The 19,061-nt window shown below is 40.0% G+C and overlaps 1 protein-coding gene across 1 annotated transcript in view; it reads left to right on the forward strand.

The window, feature by feature from the left end:
• gng10 (guanine nucleotide binding protein (G protein), gamma 10) overlaps positions 1 to 7,618 on the forward strand; it is a 62,022-nt gene extending 54,404 nt beyond the window's left edge. Inside the window, exon 3 of the mRNA XM_059644253.1 lies at positions 7,527 to 7,618. The gene's annotated coding sequence lies outside the window, so the exon portion shown is untranslated. The remainder of the gene's footprint in view (positions 1 to 7,526) is intronic.
• The last annotated feature ends 11,443 nt before the right edge of the window (positions 7,619 to 19,061 follow it).

Raw genomic sequence — 19,061 nt, forward strand, 5'->3', positions numbered from 1 at the left:
ACTGCCTCTCATAAAAGACAGGAACCAAAGTTGTACACTTAATCTGTAAAGGTTTCCTGGCATAGGTTCTCAGTCTAGCTGAGGTTTTGCGCAAACTTAAGGATTTGGAATCCAGAGTGAATTTTGTTAAAGACCGATTCTGTGATCACTGAAAAGGCCATTCCAGTATTGATCTCCATTCGCTTAACCAGGTGTTTGTTTCGATTGGTTCTCATCTAGATGTTGCTAAGCAATTTAACCATTCCAAACCAGATGTAGAAACTCTCCTAGATACGGACCTATGAGTTCTCTAACTCAGTGTAAATTGAAAGGGCTTCTTTTGCTACCTCAAGTCCACACACTGGCAGCAATTACAATGGCTTACTGCCCTGAATCCTGAAGATAATTTTAATTGTTTGGCCAAGGCTTGGCTATGTTTTTGAGGTTTGGTTGTGGGCTGACCTAGAATCCATCTGTTCAGGATATGTTCTGAGTGAGGCAATGTAGTTGCCCTCACTCAAGTCATGTTCCACAGGCTCAGTTGGTCTGGCAAGGGTGTCTGCTTCCACTGGAATACCTTGGAACTCATTTACTCCACTTGCCACATTTTCTAATGATAAAGCCAGTTGTAATGCCTGTTTGAAGTCCAGTTAGTCGGCACTTTTTCATGGCTACATCATCACTCCCACATACCAAATGGTTCCCAGCACCTCATTGAGGGATAAACCAAACTCACATGCCTCTGTCAGTCATCTTCACTTAGTCAAAAATCCTGATGCAGATCTCCTTGGTTCTCGAATTGCTGAGTAAAACTGATTGCGCCTCAGAATTAGGAGAGGTTTGGAGTCATAATATTCCTTAACTAAATCCATCAACCCTTGAAAGGTTTTAGTATCTGCTACCTCTGGAAAAGTAGGCTCCTAATAACCAAAAAAGCTGCAGGTTCACAAGCTGTCAGGAGAATTACTCATTGCTTTTCATCTGCCCCAATGTCATTTTTTCCCGGAACAATAACACATTCTTTCCACATGCTGGGCCCAGTCTTCGACGCAGGATCAAATGAGTCAAATTTCCCAAATGGCATGACGCCAGAAATGCTTACCACATCTCAAAGATGACTGTTACCAGTGAATTTCAAATTTTTGATAAGATTTGTAGCTCAGGTTGTGGGTGAGGTTGTAGACTTGCTTGCCGAGCTAGTGTGTTTGATTGCAAATGTTTCATCACCCTGCTGAGTAACATCATCCGTGTGCCTCCGGTGAAGCGTTGGTGTTCTGTCCTGCTTGTCACTTACATGTGCCTCGGTCTGCTGGGGTGGTTGGCATTACTTTCAGTTCTGTTTTTCAATGGCTTGTATATTACAGTTCAATGTGTTTGCTGATAGAGTTCCAGTTGTTATGCCAGGCATCCAGGAATTCCCCGGGACGTATCTGTTTGGCTTGTACTATTATGGATATGTTGTCCCAGTCAAACTTGTGTCCTTCTTTGTTTCTGTATATTAACGAGAATTGGTCATGTCTTTGGATGGCTAGTTGGTGTTCGTGTATCCTTATTGTCAGTTTTCTTCTTGTTTGGCCTATGTAATGTTTCTCACAGTCCTTGCATGATATTTTGTATATTACATTAGTTTTATTGGTTGTGGGTATGGGATTCTTTACATTTGTCAGTAGCTGTCACAGGGTGGTTGTTGGTTTGTTGGCTACCCTGATACCGAGGGGCCTGAATAGTCTTGTGGTCATCTCTCATATGTCCCTGATGTATGGTAGGGTGACTAGTGCGCCTGGCCGTGTTGTGGTCTATCTCAGTTATAACAGTCATCATACAAGCCACTGAATAACAGAACCAGAAGTAATGCCAACCACCCCAGCAAACCAAATTACATAAATAACATGCAGGAAAGAACACCAATGCTTACCAGAGGCGCACTGACGATGTTGCCTACTAGGGTAGCAAAATGTCTGCAATCAAACACATCAACTCAGCAGAGATAGTAGGAACTGCCGATGCTGGAGAATCTGAGATAACACGGTGTGAAGCTGGATGAACACAGCAGGCCAAGCAGCATCAGAGGAGCAGGAAAGCTTGACATATCTGGACGTTTCTGAAGAAGGGTCCTGAACCGAAACGTCAAGCTTTCCTGCTTCGCTGATGCTGCTTGGCCTGCTGTGTTCCTCCAGCTTTATACTGTGTTACATCAACTCAGCAAGCAAATCTACAACTTCAAGTGAATTTCTTCAGGAGCACACTTTTCTCTCGTCATCACTGAAATTACTCCACAGAGCTGGTATCCCATCATCAAGTCACCCTTTATTTACATGTGGAGAGTTCTTGACACTGATTCAGCTCCCTCAGAGCCAGATCTCAGAGTGAACAAGATGTCTGACACCGCGTTCTTATGTCAGCAAGGGCTCCCTGATTGGACTAGATTAACAGACCAAGTCAGGGAACTCATATGCTGTGAGGTCCATCTGGCTGTCCTTGCTATAATCACTACAACTTGGATCGGTCAATCAAATTGAACTAACAGGCAGCGACTGTGATAATGAAAGGTTGTGGCACTAGTCATGCAGCACTAATCCTGTAATGACAGCCCTTATGCTTAAATGAATAGATAGAGTGAAATAGTAATCACTATATCATATAAGGCCATAGACTTTAAAAAAAATTTGAAGGGCAGAAAATCTAATGGCCTTGACAGTTTGACAATAATTTTGATATCCATCTTGAAACTTATCTGGACAGCTCTCTTGACGTCAGTCTTGAAGCCAAGTGACTGTATGCACTAGTTATTTACATTCTAATTTTAACAATTCAAAAGGGCACTTACATTCTTCCAAAGGGCACTCTACTTCCTTCAAAAGGTACCTGAACTCTTCCAGAGGGGTTATGGGACCATATCCAAAAGAGTACCTTACTTCTCCTAAGAGGTAGCCTACATCTCCAAAGCATTCCAGTTGGTTTAGACCTTCTTGTACTGGGTCTAAAGTGCAGACATCATATTTTGGATATCCCACTAGCAAAAATCTGATCTAATTGACACACTGCACTTTAACATTTGCAGTTGCCTCCATGAACCATGGATGTATACACTAACCTGCATGTATTGCCTCCCTGGGAAAATGTTGGGGAGATGGGTACAAGCACAGCGTTTCTAGATTTTAGCCTTTGGCACCATTTTTGATAAAATGGAGAGCCTCTCTATCTGTGCAAATATTTAGGCCAAAGTGTTCCTTTGACAAGTATACTACTTCTTTATGATCCTTTATTTTGTCACCTGATAAAAGACCTAAATGAGCATAACTTCCTCTACCCATTATTCCTTATAATTGTAAACAATTTTACAATGAGCTTTGATATTCCATCTGACTTTTCTCTTCAAATTCCCTTTTTATTACATTTTTTGTATGTCTTTTAACATAGTTCTACCAGTCTACAAGACTTCTGTTTTACTTGGACATCCTGTGCTTTGCCAGAAAAGTCAATTCCTTCAAGTCATTAAGCTAAATGAAAGTTTTGTTCTAAAATCGGTTTATTTCATGTCGACCAGTGATACAGTTTTTCTTCTTACCTGGATTATTATAGCAGTGTGTTCATCCACTGTAATAATGGCATAGTCACCTGCACCTCCAAATGAGCCTAGCATCTCATTAGTAGTTCTCTCCAAAAAAGTTATATTGTACCTACAGTATGAAACAATTATACTCGTAACAAACCTTTATATGTAGGTAACATTTCAGGTAACATTAATGATTATAGACTTTTGGACTATAAGACATCTTGGATTTCAAATTCCAAAGCTAATGCATATGTCACTGCCAACAACTAGTACTAGTAACCTCTTGCCATTGATTACAGATCAGTATGGTGGGACAAAACATGATACATGAAAGTTTACTTTGAAACAGACCAATTTTACGCTGAATGACTTAAGTTTAATATCAACATTTGACCAGTTCCTCAAGGAGCCAACAGAATCAACTGATGAGCTCTACATTTGTACTTTTATCAAATATCTGGATAAAATTATGTGAAATTGTACCAATGTCTACGTTCAAGCCAGCGAGTAAGTAAATAATTCACACAAATTGTCAATACACATAATTACATTTCTATTGATTATCATTAAAGACCCAAACATATACTAACTCTCTAAGGGTCTGAAACTGCAATCATTTGCACAATAGTTATTATAAACACTGATAACACTATAACTTTGCTAATTATTCAGAAGGTATCATCAAAATTGGGGGCAGCATGGTGCGTCAGTGGTTAGCACTGCAGCCTCACAGCACCAGGGACCCAGGTTCGATTCCAGCCTCGGGTGACTGCCCGTGTGGAGTCTGCACATTCTCCTGTGTCTGCATGGGTTTCCTTTGGGTGCTCCAGTTTCCTCCCACAGTCCAAAAATGTGCAGACTAGGTGGATCGGCCATACTAAATTGCCTGTAGTATTCAGGGGTGTGTGAGTTAAGGGGGGATGGGTCTGGGTGGGATACATCAAGGGGCGGTATGGACTTGTGGGCTGAAGGGCCTGTTTCCTCACTGTAGGGAATCTAATCTAAAAAAAAGTAGTATTCTCAGTTTTCTTCCTTTATTTAAATTAGAATGCCAAACAATTAAATTGATGGAGACATCAGGTAATTATTTAAAAACAGTATTTCCATTATAGTTCTTGCACGCCACTCCAGTGGCTTACCACTGAGAAGAAGGATAAAAGAAACAGGGGCAGAAGGGGTTTCACAAATACACTGAGGGATGAAAGGGTAACAAGGGAAAGAATAGGGTCCCTTAAAGTTCAGCAAGGCCACCTATGTGTGGAACAGCAAGTAATGGAGGAGACAAAACAAGTATTTTGCATCAGTGTTTACTGTGGAGAAGGATATGGAAGATAAAGAACTTATGGACATAAACAGCGACATCTTGAAAAATGTCCATATTACAGATGAGGAGGTGCTGGATGTCTTAAGACATATAACGGTAGATAAATCCCTGGGACATGATCAGGTGTACCCTAGAACTCTGTGGGAAGCTAGGGAAGAGATGGCTGGGCCCCTGACTGAGTATTTGTACCATTAATAACCACGGGTGAGGAGCCGGAACACTGGAGTTTGACTAATGTGGTGCCACTACTGAAGGAAGGTGGTAAGGAAAAGTCAGGGCACTACAGACTGGTGAGTCCATTTCCATGCTCTGTATCTCTCTGGCTCTACGTAGGCCATAGTGCACTTTGGCCCTGCTCCAGTAGTCAACAAACTGGATAATCAGCTGCCTCAACTAAATTTTCCTGCCACATCCTACATCCCTTAATTCCTCCAATTCCAGATAAATTCATGGATCTAAATCTTAAATATATTCAATGAGGGAGCATCCCAGCTTTCAAGAGCAGAGATTTTTAAAGACTTATACCCCTCTGAATAAATAAATTATTCACATTTTAACCCCAAAGACTGGCCCTGGAGACAATGATCCCTAATTCTAGACTCTTCAATCAGGGGAACAGCCTCTCAGGACCTTTTCTACTCTAAAACTTTGAAAACTTTTAATGACATAACTGCGTTCCCACCCCCTCATACTCCCAATCCCCCCAACACCTGTGCCCATGCACCCAGCCTTATAAACTTGAGAATATGTAGCCTCATGCTACTCAGTCACTCCTCATTGGTCATTCCACTCATTCCAAGAATTAATCTAGTGAACCTACATGCCTCTAATGTGAGTTTATCCTTCTTCAGGTAAAGTGACCAAAACTGTACACAGTGCTCGAGGTATAGTCTCAACAAAACTCCTTTCAAGAAAGTTCCCTTACTCTTAATTCTCCAATGCATTAGCAATACATGGTAACATATCATTTACCTTACTGATCATTTGCTATGCCTGTAAATTTGTGATTTTTGTTAAGGGACTTCCAAATCCTTCTGAATACCTTAATTTTTTAGTTTCTCAGCTTTTTTAAAAAAGTTCAGCTTGTCTATCTTTATGACCCAAGAAAATAATTAACACTTCACCACATTATATTCCATGCGCCACCTTCCTGTCCAATTCCTTAACGTGTGTGAATTGTTTTACAGCTTCCTTCCATCTTTCTCACAGCTCACTTTCCCACCCAGCTTTGTACTGCTATCAAACCTGGGTATATTACATTCAGTCCCCACAACTAAGTTTATCAATACAGATTATAAATATTGACCATGAAAGCACACTTCCAGTTATGCATTTCATTCAGAAAATTATTTGTTTATTCCTGATCTCTGCTTTCTCTCTAAGAGCAAACCTATGTGCCATGTTCTTTCATAATAATCTCTAGTGTGGCCCAACAAATGTAATATATTTGTTGGCCTCCTTTATACTTATTAACCATGCTACTTAGTCCCTTAAAAATCTCTAATGTATTTGTCGAATATGACAGGCTTTCTTAAAATAATGTAGACTGCACCTAACCATCTTGCGGTTTTCCAAGCAAACCACCATCTACTCCCTATCAATAGATTCTCGCATTTCCCTATTACAGATGTCAGGCTAACTGGCCTTTAGATTCTAATTTCCTCCTTTATTGAACAGCTGAACTACATTTGCTAGCCTCCAGTCCATGAAGACAGTTCTAGAATCTAGAGAATTCTGAAAGATCAAAATCATTGCCAAGGTAAAATATGCTTGCTGCCTTCCTTTACATGAGTGTCATGAATGCTTAAAGAAGAATGGAAGTCTGCAGTACATAAGAAGGAGAAAAATATTAAAAAATTTTCCTACTGTACCTTTTTAAATATCAGACAAATCAATAGCTAGCCAAAAAAAAAGTGCTACCTTGATTCTAGAATTTGAAGCATAGTTGGAATATTCAACAAGCCTTCAGACATCAAGAAAATGTATGGAATCTGCAACTCCATCAACAGAAACTCAGACTTAATTGTAAGCATATCCCCTGAAGAATAAAAAGGAACTGTTACTTATACCATTTCTTTTGACAAAAGTGGCATTATAAACTCAGTTGGAGATGCATCTATAGCTACTAAAAACAGGAAGTACAGAAAATACTAAATGCATCTAAAGATAGCAAATCAGAATTAGGAAGCCTGATTTTAATCCTTACAAAATCCAATTATTTGCACAGAATTAAAAATGGGCCTAACTTTTCAGATCAACGGGCTTTTGACAGAACAGGAGAAAGTTAGCTATGTATTAGTCTTTAAGGGAATACAGAGGCAGTGAAAAGGGCAACAGAAAAGGACAAAAAGAGAGGTTTCTAACATTGTGGAAGATCAGTGGGATCAGACGTAAAGGCAAAAATGGGATGTCAAAGAAGCAGGTAAGGAAACAAATGCAGGAAATAAATGAGAAAAGCAGCATCATTACTAACAGCTCCTACCAAAATAAGGACAAAAAAAAGACTTTAAAGAGAGGCATTGAAATTGTATTAGTCCAAGAGCCATATCTAAATTATTTATTATAGTCTTAAAACATGTTATCTGCCTTGCTGGTAGGAGGGGCAGTGAACTGTAGTGAAGCGATTTGGTGATATCATAATTTTTAAAATGATATTTTTGTCTCCAGATTCCAGGAACTGTCTGGGTATAATTTAGGCCACCAAACTGAAAACACTGGATTTTCTTCCTGCACCTCCCCAGCACCTGTTTACTCACGCAGTAAGTGTGAAATTTGTATTACAACTCATATCAATAAGTTGTCCCAATTTATATAAACATGTACATATTGCACAGAAATCTATGACAGAAACATACTTGAATTTGAAACAGATCAAATCAATTCAAAATTGGTTTAATGGAAGTTCAAGTAAACATATAAATCAATCTTCTTTTATATTTGGAATAATAACAATTATGTTTGGATATTATTACCTGTTTCTGAACCTTTTGGAAGTCGGATTTTAAAGATTATATAATTTATATTATGCTGCATGCAGAGTTCAGCCCAGCATGAATTCACCATGTAATCGTATTCTACCACCAAAGAGAACTCAATCCAGGGAAAATCTGCTCCAATGTGATGACTACAGACAATCAAACTTCTGTGTGTTTCCAGGCTAGAAGTGGATGATGGTGATAATCACAAAATTATAAAATAGCATGAATGAGCAACGTGATGTTACACATTTATTACCATTATCACAGACAACCTTACAATGGAACTGGATTTTAGACTGCTTATGGATATCCACATTACGAATAACTATAATCCATTTAAAATCATAAGCAATACTTAAGTACTGTACAGATCCTTTCTTTATAATCTTATTAGTATTGTTAACTTGATTTCCTTAATCTACAGCAGCTAAGGACATCCTTCTAGATACAGAATGTCACAATGCCCCTATTATTGTGCATATCAAATAAGCACAAATGGGTAAAAGAATCAATTTTAATTAGCTTCTCAACCTCAAAGTAACTAATTTAAAAAGTATATATTTTTCCTTTTTTTAAAACTTTCACTAGAACACAAATTGGTGTATCTGAATTCTCTGCTGGCATTGTTCTCTAAGGCAGAGCTGAGAAAACTCTACCCACTTGAACTGACCATCAGAATTAAGAAGTCCACTGGTGTGACCTGTCAATTTCAAATGAAATGAAATCACTACAATACTATCCCTGAATAAATGGCAATATATTTTCTGATTGGCACTGTTTACATAAAAACACCTCACATAGATATTAAATCTTATTTCTGGTCTTTTTTTAACAAGGTACATTGCCATGAATTGCTTTGAAATATCTGTTTAGCATTTGTAAGTGAACAGTGTTAATCACTAAATATTTTATCTTCAGCAAAAAGATAACATCATGGGAAGACTGTATTTATTCTATTATTTATTTTAGCCCATTTTGCAATTAATGTTGTGTAGTGCTGGATTTGACTACATTTTTGTCTATTTGGGAAGGGGGCAGGACATGCAGGAGGGAAGCCTGAATTTGGTGAGGTCTTTGAACTCATTATTGAGTATAGGGGTTACAAATTGATTGAGGAAATGTAGATCAGAGATAATGGGAACTGCAGATCCTGGAGAATCCAAGATAAGAAAGTGTGTAGTTGGATGAACACAGCAGGCCCAGCAGCATCTCAGGAGCACAAAAGCTGACGTTTCGGGCCTAGACCCTTCATCAGAGAGGGGGATGGAGAGAAGGTTCTGAAATAAATAGGGAGAAAGAGATACCATTTTCCATATTAAGCAGATGTTCACCTGCACATCTGCCAATGTAGTATACTGTATCCACTGCACCCAGTGTGGCTTCCTCTACATTGGGGAAACCAAGCGGAAGCTTGGGGGCCGCTTTGCAGAACACCTCCACTCGGTTCACAATAAACAACTGCATCTCCCAGTCGCGAACCATTTTAACTCCCCCTCCCATTCCTTAGACGATATGTCCATCATGGGCCTCCTGCAGTGCCACAATGATGCCACCCGAAGGTTGCAGGAACAGCAACTCATTTTCCGCTTGGGAACCCTGCAGCCCAATGGTATCAACGTGGACTTCACAAGCTTCGAAATCACCCCCTCCCCCACTGCATCCCAAAACCAGCCCAGCTCGTCCCCGCCTCCCTAACCTGTTCTTCCTCTCACCTATCCCCTCCTCCAACCTCAAGTCGCACCTCCATTTCCCACCTACCAACCTCATCCCAACTCCTTGATCTATCCGTCCTTCCCGGACTGACCTATCCCCTCCCCACCTATGCTCTCCTCTCCACCTATCTTCTCCTCTATCCATCTTCGGTCCGCCTCCCCCTCTCTCCCTATTTATTTCAGAACCCTCTCCCCCTCCCCCTCTCTGATGAAGGGTCTAGGCCCGAAACATCAGCTTTTGTGCTCCTAAGATGCTGCTTGGCCTGCTGTGTTCATCCAGCTACACACTTTGTTATCGAAGAAATGTAGATGCTCCTCAAGGTTAAGTAAGGACTATATACATACAATGATATGAATCTCTTGTTCCTAAACAAGAAAACAACAGGATTAATGAGAATTTTGAAAAGAGCTCTGCTGGGTAGCTTTATCTAACAGGCTGCTTATGGTAGACTTAAAAAAAAACTTTACAATCTGTTTGTATAATTTTTAGTCTTTGTGGAAAGTTCCTAAAGGCTGGTATTGTTATGAACAATAACAATAATAATGCCATTCTGAATGCTTGGTTATGTTTCAAAACCTACAATTATCCTTTCAGTCTATGCCAAGTGCATTTGATTGATATTTTAAAGAAGCTATTAAAGGGTATTTGATAAAGGTTGTATTTGATGTGAGATTTGAACAGAAGATTCTTTGTTTTTATAAGAGATTAACCATTTAAATACTGTGAATGGGTTTCATCAATGTGAGTTGTTTGTTAAAAATACATCAAAATGAACTATACCAGTCTGTCAGAAATTTATTTCTTTAATCTCCAGTTAGGCCTGAGGTGTCCCCATGGTGGGTTCTAGGAGAGTTCTTACAGTGCTTAGGGGGAATGAGTTGGGGGGGTAGGACAGGAGATGCCTTAGGACTAGGATGTCTAAAAGCTTTTAAAACAACTGGGGCGATGTCCCAGAGAATACAGGTTGACTTTTTAACCAACCCATCTCAGTTCTTGCCTGCCCCACTGGATGTCTACAACCTGCTCCTCTGAAACAAGAAAGATGAGTTTTAAGTTCTGGATGTGAGTTTGCTCGCTGAGCTGGAAGGTTCGTTTTGAGACGTTTCGTCACCACTCTAGGTAACATCATCAATGAGCCTCCGGTGAAGCGCTGGTGTTATGTCCCGCTTTCTATTTATCTGTTTACGTTTCCATGGGTTGGTGATGTCATTTCCTGCGTTCCATTTCCTGCATCACCAACCCAAGGAAACCTAAACAGATAAATAGAAAGCGGGGCATAACACCAGCGCTTCACCGGAGGCTCACTGATGATGTTACCTAGAATGGTGACGAAACATCTGAAAACGAACATTCCAGCTCAGCAAGAAAACTCACATCCAGAACCTCAACCTGAGCTACAAATCTTCTCAAAACTTGCTATGAGTTTTAAGTCTTTTAAACTAAGTCAAGTCAGCTAATGTTTCAGCTCAAACGAAAATCCAGCCTACAATTTAAGCAATCATGTGACTATACATTGCCTACATCAATCTCTGGTAATTTTCTTGTGTATTCATTTATAATTTGAGAAATAAAATTTAAAGTCTGACTTTACCAACCAGTTTAAAACTTCTTGCCGGCTTAAAGTCACATTTTCCATCGGATAAGGTGCAGCTGGACTTACGTCTACAAAATGTAAATATGACACACTTAGAGATGAACAAACATACTAGCGTTAAGAGATACAACTGAATTTTTAAACAATTTTGGAGCCTTCATAGAACAGTGAGTTATCGCACGTAATTCTCTGCTATTCACTTCATTATTTATGCACAAATCCTCTATAGAACACAATGGCTATCTTATGTTCACCATCAGCAAAGGTGCTTATTGCTATTGGGACCTTCTAGGATCCCCACTGCAGGTGACATATTTAATGCCCAGCCGTGCAACAAGGGCAAACACTGCCAACTATGAATAGCCCTTTACAGTTTCCACAGTGGGAAGGAAATGCACGAAGAAAAGTTTTGGAGGGCATTTTAGGAAGCTATTTGATGGCGACAGTTCTAAATTTAGAAACTTAAGAAGAACTATATGCATTAAAGAAGTTTCTTTTATATTGCAAGAGTTAATCATGATCTTTTTCCAAGTAGACTTTTCTTTTTACGAAATTTTCCAAGCCCTTCACTGAATGGCTGAAGTCTTTTTAAATCTAAATTTATAAGGTTAAACAAATCTATATGCATTTTAAAGGGAATTTTCTTTTACATTGCAAGAGTTTGTTTTTGAAAATCTGAACAATTTTAAAAAAATAACGATGTGTTTTTGTTTCGGGAACATCGTCAGCTCTGGAGAAGATTGTTGTCTTCGAGGAATTTATTGAAGATGAATCGTTTTAATTCAGTTAATCAGCTAAGTGGTTGATTTTATTTAAGATTTATATGTTTGATATATTTAAAAATTTTTTTTAGCATGTTAACATTTCTGAAGCTAATGTAAGTATAGCTTATTTTATGTATAAGGTGTCATTGAAAGATTCTTTTTTAGGCTTAATGTTATTAAGGGCATATAGGGATAAGCAATAAATGCTGCCTAGCCAGTGACACACTCATCCTGCTAATGAATAATAAAAAAAACTGCACCACTCTATTGTAGTGAAGGTGATGTTTCACCTGTTCACTACCATCATCTTTTCCCTTGGAAGACTACTGCCACATTCTCACTTTTCTATCTGTCTATCACATCCACTCTTTGTCTGCTCCAGTTGTACAGTGTGTGTCATTCAAGTACGATTCAGCGCACTGTATGGACTGTGCTGCAAAGCCCTCACTCAGACCAATGCAAGTTCAGAACCTTATCTCCAAGAGCCCTATTATCTGGTCCACCATGACCCTGGTTGAAGAATGGACTACATTACATCGATACGCGACTACAGTCAGGAAACCATCGGCATGGTTTCAGAGATTAGCCCGTCTCCCAGCAGCTGTCCTTTCAAGGCACTTGACCCTTGAAATGAAGCAGATGTCTGAGATGTCTGAAGAATATCGGCATCCTGGCAGCTTCTAAGTTACCTGGCACAGACTTCAAAATATGGCACTGATGATCACAGAGGATTTGCACATTGGCCAAATGGAACACCTTTCTATTGATTAAGAGAGCCATGTTATGATATCGTGCTCTCAATGTAACCTATGTACAGTCTATAGTGGCCTCACCTGGAGGAAGTCAGCTATGTTCGCAAAGCCTACTGCCCGGGCTGCAGCACTGACCTCATGACAGGAAACCAAGATTGTGAGCTGAGGAGACAGTAAGGACTGCAGATGCTGGAAAGCAGGGTCAATAGATGTGAAGCTGGAAAAACACATCAAGTCAGACAGCATCCAAGGGGCAGGAAAGTTAACATTTCAGGCTGAACCACTTCATCAGAACTGGAAGGGGGAGGGGGCCCAGAAGTAAATAGATTGGGGGGCTGGGGCTGGGGGAAAGATAGGTGGGATGGTGGATAGGTGGTTATTGTGATTGGTCATTGGAAACGGTGGAGCAGATAGGTGGGTAGGGAGACAGACAGGTTAGGCCAGGTCAGCTCAGGGTGGCAAGGCAGAGGGAAAAGGCTGGGCGTGTTCGGATCTTGAAGCTGGTGAGGAAAATACTGAGGCCATTGGGCTGTAAGCTGCTAAGGTGAAATATCATGTGTTGTTCCTCCAGTTTACCTTTGGCTTCACTCTGACAGTGCAGGAGGCCAAGGATGGGCATATCGCCAGAGGTGTGGGGGAGGGAATTAAAACGGATGGCAACCAAAAGGTCAGGTTGGTTGGTGCATGTCGATGCTCCACAAACTGGTCCCCGATTCTGCATTTGGTCTCCCTGATAATAGGAAAGGAGCAACAGATACAACAGATCAGGTTGCATGTTATTGCAGGTGAATCCCTGCCAAATCTGGAAGGATTGTTTGGGTGCTTGGACAGATGTGAAACAGGAGGTGTAGGGACAGGTATTGCACCTCTTGCGGTTGCAGGGAAAGGTAGTGGGCATGGTGGAAAAGTTGATGGGAAGTATAGAGCTGATGAGGGACTGGCAGAATGAATGGTCCCTATGTAAAGCGGGCAGGGGCAGGGGTGGGGAAGGCAATATCTTTTTGGTGGTGGGGTTTGATTGTAGGTGGCGGAAATGTTAGAGGATGATATGTTAGATTTGGACGTTGGTGGGGTGGTACGTGAGGACTAAGGGGGCTCTATCCTTATTGTTGTTGGGGGACGATTTTGAGGGCAGAAGTGCAGGAAAAGGAGGAGATTCAGTTGAGGGCATCCTTAATTACAGAAGAGGGGAAACTCCAGTCCCTAAAGTAGGAGAATATCTGGCATGTCCTGGGGTAAAACATCTCATCCTAGGATCAGATGCGGCAGAGGTGGAGGAATTGAGAGTATGGGATGGCATTTTGACAGGAGGGTGGGAGACAGGAGGTGCAGTCGAGGTAGTTGTGGGAGTCAGTGGGTTTGAAATGGATGTCAGTGGTGAGTCAGTTACTGGAGATGGAGACAGAGAGGTCCAGGAACTAAGGGTTGGGGGGTGCGAGGTATCGGAAATGGTCCAGGTGAATTTGAGGGAGGGTTGGAAGGTGTTGCCAAAGTTGATGAACTGCTTGAGCTCCTTATGGGAGCACGAGACAGCACCGATGCATTCATCAATATAGCGGAAAATGAGGTGAGGAATGGTGTTGGTGTAGTTGTGGAAGAAAGACTATTCCTACAATCCTACAAAGTAGCAGGGCACAGACTAAACATGGATTTGGGGAACGGTTCGCGGAGCATCTGCACTCTGCATATACCAACCTACTCAACTTTCTAGTTGCCATCCATTTTAATTCCACCCCGCCCCTCCAACTCCCCTGGCAAGATGTCCATTCTTGGCCTTCTGTACTGTCAGAGTGAGGCTAAACATAAACTGAAGGAACAACACCTGATATTTCGCCTTGGCAGCTTACAGCCAAATGGCCTCAATATTGACTTCACCAGCTTCAAAATCCCTCCAGCCCCAGCCTTTTCCCATGTCCAGCCCTCCCCCTCCTCCTCGCATCCCTGACCAGACCTAACCTATCCATCTTCCTACTCACCTATCTGCGTCACCCTTCCCACTGACCAATCACAATAACCCCCTACCTGTATCCACCCATCACCATCCTATCTACCTTCCCTCAGCCCCAATCCCCCTCCCTCTATTTACTTCTGGGCTCCCCTCCCCTACCCCAGTCCTGACAAAGGGTTTTGGCCTGAAACGTTGACTTTCCTCCTCCTGCAGTGTGCCCTGAGAGGTTGGGGAGCATTGGCCAAGATGACGGCCAGAGGAACTACAGTGTACCCATTCAGTTTTTCATATCAGGCATGGGAACCCTCTAATTTCTCTCCACTGCCTGGGAGAAATAGCAAACCGCATTTAATTGAGCTAATAGGTAATACTACAATATTAATGCATGTAAATAGGCCTCTCACTGTTCACTAGCAAGATGAAAAGCAGCTAAAATCTTGGGTGGAAAAATTGTGTTTTTGTTTCCCCAATGACAAGAATCACAATTTTCCCAACTGATTCACTGTCACCCACATCATTTAGGGGCTGAGATGATTCTGCTCATTATATTTTTCTGAGGGCAGCCACTAATTCACTGCATCTCATGGAATGTCCTATTTTACAAAAATTATAAAATGCACATCTCTGAGCAGAACAGGAATTTTTTCAGAACAAATGTTCATTTTCTGAAAGCTATTCGTCTATTGTAGAGTAGCCTGATTAATATTCTCATCAAAATCCTGCTAAATCGTCCAAAGTTTCATCATTCAGCATCCCTGGTTTCCTATGCTTGCTTTTCCCAAATAAGATTTTACTCCTAGGTTTAACTGTGATCTAAAAATAAGATGTGGCAGTATAAAGGTTAAATCAATGTTGAGTTACTCATTTGCTTTAATCATAATCGCTACATTAGATGTTCAGTCTTTAAAAGAAATGCAAAACATTTCTGTATTCTTATACAGCTGTTTTGCTAGTATATCCTTTGGGCATTGATTTTGAAACAAACCCAAAATGTTTTGAAGACTTCCTGTCGGTCAGAAGATCTGTAAACAGAGGGTATAAATTTATGGAGATAGCAAGAACTGCAGATGTTGGAAGTCAGAGTTGATTCAGTGTCCTAAAGAAGGGTCCCGACACAAAACTTTGACTTTCTGGCTCCTCTGATGCTACCCAACCTGATTTGTTCCTTCAGCTCCACGCTGTATCGACAGAGACAAATTTATGATCATTGTAAAAAGCAGGAGAGATGAGAATTTCTTTCATGCACTAAGACGTTAAGAACTGAAATTCACTGCTTGAAAGGGTAATGGAAGCAAATTCATTTGTAACTTTCAAAAAGGATTTGGATAAATCTAAAAATCTATTTAAAAATTCAGGGTTGTAGCTAAAGACCTGTCGAACAAGACTACTTTGATGTTTCTTTCAAGGAGTCAACACAGAGAAACAGACTGATATAGGACTTGAACAGGATTAAACATTACTTGTACATGAATGAAAGTTCAAGGATAATCTAACAAACCAAACCCGTGTCTCACCTTTTACTTTGGTGAGGCTGTTTATGAGTGTAGCTCTAACACAATCTGAATCCATCCTGATGATGATTAACACCTTTTCAAGAAAAGTTAAATTTAAAAAGGTTCTGTACTTCAAATAATTTCAGGTATATCACAAAAAAATACTTCCAATAAATTAAAATTCATTAACTGTTGTGATGAAAGAAAACTCTCACAAATTTGAAAGCACAGCCAGTAATAGATTTTATATATAATCCAACTACACATAAATCAAAATGTAGATGAAACTTAACATATCTATTGCCATTCATCACATTAACATTCTCGATAGAAAATTGTTCATTAAAGGCAAGACTCCACCAGTGACACTGACTATGAATGAATGGATTTTAATCTCATCTAAAAGGAGATATCTCTTCAGCTCCAATGTTCTTAATTCCTGATGTTACAATGATTAGTGTTTGCTTAGAGAAAAATGAAAATGTCTCTGACAGAATTATTAATACTGAGTGACATATGATATGCTTAATGCAATCTCATGTAATATCTGAGCAGTGTTTTTGCAAAAATTGCCTCACTGCTATATATATTGAAAAACATATTTGCATAACTTACATTCAAGATGTGACATAAATAATGAGAAATAATGCAAAGCTTTTCTAATTTCCTACATTTTATACTATATAGCACAGTGTCTAAAATGATTCAAACCTTCTGTTCTTTTATATGAGTGTTTTGTATCCACATTAAAATCTGATCCTCAAGTTCAGCTACTTTGGGATTGCTTTCATGTTTGCTTTGGCTGACATATTGAACAATTCGAAGCTTTTTCCAAACATCATCTAAACATGAACCCAAAGTGCTGGCATACATATCCTTGGTTTTGAATAAGTACGCTAAATTTGAAATAAGTAAAGTGATAGAAAGAAGATATTTAAATGACTTTCCAAAATCAACAATATGATCTTTTACAAACCATCTAAGTTTTAAAGAAAAGTAAGACATAAAAACAAAAACACAAATCTCCCACTCTTTCAATCATTTGTTTTAAATATTAATGATCGTATTAAGATTTAGAAAAATGTTAAAAAGCATTGTTTGTATTCAAGTCAATTTGCAGGGTAATAACAAGAATGTTATTTCTTTTCAATGGGAGATTTTGAAATAGGGCACAAATAATAAATATGCAAACTTATTGAGAATAAGAGTTATTTATGTGACAAAACATAAGATACACATAGATACGTAGAACAGTACAGCACAGGAACAGGCCCTTTGGACCACCATGTCTGTGCCGACCATAATGCCATTCCAAACCAATCTCACCTGCCTGCAGGATTTTCTGCATCTCTCTATTCCCTGTCTGCTGATGTGTCTGTCTAAATGCTTCTTAAACTTAGATAACATATCTACTACAACCACCTCCCCTGACAGCATGTTCCAGGCAGCCACCCTTCCTCTGTGTAAAAAGCTTTCCTCATACATCTCCTTTACCCTTTCCCCCTCTCTCTTTAAACCTATGCCCACTAGTATTTGACATTTTCACCCTGGGAAAAAGACACTAATTATCCATGCCTTTCATAATTTTACATATTCCTATCAGGACACTCCCTCAGCCTATGAAGCTCTAGTGAAAAAAATCCAAGTTTGAGGTTGTAGTCATGCTTGCCAAGCGGTGGGTTTGGTTGCATTTTGTCACCCTGCTGGGTAACATCATCAGTGCACCTCTGATGATGTGTTGGTGTTCTGTCCCACTCGTGATTTATATGTCTCGTTTTGCTGGGGTGGTTGGTATTACTTCCGGTTTTGTTTCTCAGTGGTTTGTGCATAGGGTCTAATTCAATGTGTTTGTTGACGGAGTTCCACTTGGGATAGCAGGTCTCCTGGTGTGTCTCTGTTTGGGTTGTGTGATTATCAATGTGTTGTCCCATATGTAGACAAGCCAAACAAGGAATTCCTGGAGGCCTGCTATCCCAAGTGGAGCTCCGTCAACAAACAGATTGAATTAGACCCTGTGTATAAACCACAGAGAAACAAAACCATAGTAGTACCAACCACCCCAGCAAACTGAGACATGTAAATAACAAGCAGGACCGAACACCAACGCTTCACCAGAGGCGCACTGAGGATGGGTGATGAAATGTTTACAACCAAACCCACTGGCTCGGCTACAACCTCAACCATAATCCAAGCTACAAATTTTCTTGAAAACTTTAAACAATCCATGTTTGTCAAACCTCTCTTCACAGCTAATACACTCCAATCCAGTCATCATCCTGACAAATCACTTTTGCACTCTCTCCAAAGCCTCTACATCTTACTGACAGTGTGGCAACGAGAACTGCATACAATACTCCAAATGTGGCCTAACTAAAGTCTCATACAGTTGCAACACGACTAGCCAACTTTTACACTCAGTGCCTGAACTGATGAAGGTAAGCATGCTGTATGCCTTCTTTACCATCTTATCCACTTGTGCTGCCATTTTCAAGGAGATGTGGACTTGGACCACATCATGCTCGTAAGGGTCCTGCCATTTAGTGTATACTTCCCTCTTGCATTTGACCTCGCAAAATGCATCATCACTTCACACTTGGCTGGATTAAACTCCCTTGCTCTGCCTAACTTTCCAACTGATCTATATTCTGCTGTATTCTTTGATAATCTTCCTCACTATCCACAGCTCCACCAATTATTGTATTGTCTGCAAATTTCCTAATCAGATCACCTACATTTTCATACAAATTATTTATATATATTTCTAAAACAGAGGTTGCAGCCCTAATCCTTGCAGAACACCACTAGTTAAAACAACAGCAAGTTATTTTATAATGCCCTAATAATTTAATTTTCTTTTAACTTATTTATTGTTTAAGCAGTTTGCTCATGATAAAAACAAATTAAAAACTTTTACAAATATACATTTTTAGACTATACTATTCTCCTTCACAACTTGTTAA

The sequence above is a fragment of the Stegostoma tigrinum genome, chromosome 3, assembly GCF_030684315.1.
Source record: "Stegostoma tigrinum isolate sSteTig4 chromosome 3, sSteTig4.hap1, whole genome shotgun sequence".
Classification (NCBI taxonomy): domain Eukaryota; kingdom Metazoa; phylum Chordata; class Chondrichthyes; order Orectolobiformes; family Stegostomatidae; genus Stegostoma; species Stegostoma tigrinum.